We start from the raw sequence: 2,662 nt of genomic DNA, 5'->3' as shown, positions 1-2,662 counted from the left end.
ATTACAACATGAATTTATTCACGTGGTAAGACCATTCAGACAGCATACGACTGTTCAATAAAAAATCTTTCGGGCGCCTGGGTAGCTCAGTCGGTTGAGAGTTGGACTCTCGATTCCGGCTCAGGTCATGATCTCATGGTACCTGAGACGGAGCCGTCAGCCAGGCTCTGCGCTGGCAGTGTGGAGCCTGCTTGGGATTCTCTCTCTCCCTTATTCTCTGCCCTTCCCCCCCCCAAATAAATAAATAAACTTAAAAAAAAAAGTCTCTCATCCCATATCCCAGCTCTTTTCACCAAGGTAACCGTAATGAACGGTAATTTTGTGCGCGTGACAGCAATCCTCCACTTACACACGTGTCTGTTTGCATATGTGTGTGAGAACGCATTTCACGTCTTATCTTTTGTAGGACAGACAGGAGCACAACGCACACACTGTTGTGTACCTCAGCAATGTGGTAGAATGCTTACAAAGATGGTCCCAATTTTTCTCTTCCTTCTCATATTTCCTCTTGCAACTAGACTTTGAAGCTATTCCCATCAAGGGAGGGGGGCTATTTCCCTACCCCTTGAATTAGGGTTTGCTTTGGCCATTAGAATGTGATGGAAGTTTTGGTGTGTTAGTTCTCACTCCAAGCCTTGAGAAGCCTTGCTGGCCTCTCCTGTCTTGTGAAATTCTGCCGCTGCCATGTGAGCAAGCTCGGGCTAGCCTGTTGAAAGTCCACGCGGGGGGTTATTGTCCCAGCCATGTCAATCCTAACCCAGCCTACACTGGCTGACCACCAAACATGTGAGCGAACGCCCCCAAGATGCTGCCTACCCAACCCACGTCTGACTACAGGGTCAACCGGAAGTCAGCCTAACAAAAACAAATGCTCACTGCTTTAGACCACTGCATTTTGGAGCAGTTTCTTATAAGCAATAGCTAACATTACAGAGATGCCTTTGTATCGGTGCATTAAATAAACTAACATGTGCAAAGCACAGTGCCTGGCTCAGAGTAAGCTCTAAAAAATGTCAGCTATAATTATCACTATAAACGATAATGCCTGTGAAGTATTCTTTTGTATGGAATGGAGCACCTTTATTTATTTAGTGAGTCTTCATTTGTCAACATTTATATTATTTCCACTTTTTTTCCCTGCTAGATACACCGAAATCAATCTAGTATATCCATTTTGTCTATTAATAGAAAGAATTCTTAAAATTTTAATTCCTGGATCAAAGTACAGTTGACCCTTGAGCAACATGGGGATCAGGGGCACTGACCCCCATGCAGTCAAAAGTCTACGTGTAGCTTTGACTCTACGAGAACTTAACTACTAACAGCCTACCGTTGACTGGGAGCCTTCCCGATAACACAACCAGTCAATTAACACACCCTTTGTATGTTATATGTATTATAGACTGTGTTCTTACAATAAAGCAACCTAGAGAAAAGAAAATGTTATTAAGAGAATCGTAAGGAAGAGAAAATACGTTTACAGTGTGGCACTGTTTATACCGGAAAATAAAAATCCTCTTATAAGGGGACCCGTGCAATTCGGACCTATATTGTTCAAGGGTCAGCCGTATATGCACATTTTAAATGATGAGGGATAGTAAGGATTTGCCTTCCAAAGAAGTTACTCAATTTGTTTCCACTGACAGTGTATGACATCACTATCTCTCCTCACCATCACCAGCCCCAGTGTTATTTTAATGACTGCATAATAGTGTCTCATAATATGTGCTATAATGTATTTAACCAGTCTCCATTGTTGAACGTTAGATTGTTTCCTTCTCCCCCCACTGTTATAAACAAGACTGTGGTGAATATTCCAGTAGATAAATCTTTTCACACATTCATGATTATTCCCTAAGGATAAATTCCTCGAAGTAGATTTCTGAGTCACAGGATTTACACATTTTAAAGAGTTTTGAATATATAATACCAAATTATTCCTCGGAAAAATTATACCAGATTACTCAAATGCAGCGTTTACAAAAACAAAACAAAACAAAACAAAAACAAACAAACAAACAAACAAAACAAAAAACCTTCATTACAGAAAATTTCCAAAATATACAAAAGATTAGAGAATACTACAGTGGCTCCCCGAGTATAGCTATCACTCAGACTCAGGAATGATCGATTTATGGCCAATCTGTTTCATCTGCTACTCCTCAGTTTGGCTAATTATTTTGGATCAGATCCAAGAGCCATTTTCCATGTACCTGTATTTGAGCCCTTGAGGATTCAGAAGACACATGAAAGGGTCTCTTTTCAAAGGGGTTCCTGGTGGGAATCTTGTGTGATCACAGCCCAAAGCCCCGGATCGGGGAAGGGTCTTGCTGAGGTGCACCGGGATCTTCTCGGATGTATTGTGCTTATTCCCTGTCCCCATGGACCCTGGTCCCGCAAGGAAAAGACTAACCCAGCTCACTCCTGAGGATTCCCAGGGTTTCCGGAGTCTCTAGTTCCCAGTCACGTTATTCTTTATTTGAAAAAAACAGAGGGAGATAATGTAATCCGTCGGTGGCTCATGTAAGAGCAAATATTGTGATTTGTGTTTACACTGATTGCAGCTGAGTAAGAGGCCCTTGCTTGGCCTCTGCTGAAAATTTCCAGGCTGATTGAATTTTGTAATACTAGCTGGTCACATTGCATCAACAAGTCAGGACAA

The sequence above is a fragment of the Herpailurus yagouaroundi genome, unplaced genomic scaffold (assembly GCF_014898765.1).
Source record: "Herpailurus yagouaroundi ecotype Mexico unplaced genomic scaffold, PumYag 77, whole genome shotgun sequence".
In the NCBI taxonomy this organism is placed as follows: domain Eukaryota; kingdom Metazoa; phylum Chordata; class Mammalia; order Carnivora; family Felidae; genus Herpailurus; species Herpailurus yagouaroundi.
The sequence above is the reverse complement of the archived record's forward strand: the minus strand, read 5'-3'. Positions refer to the sequence as shown.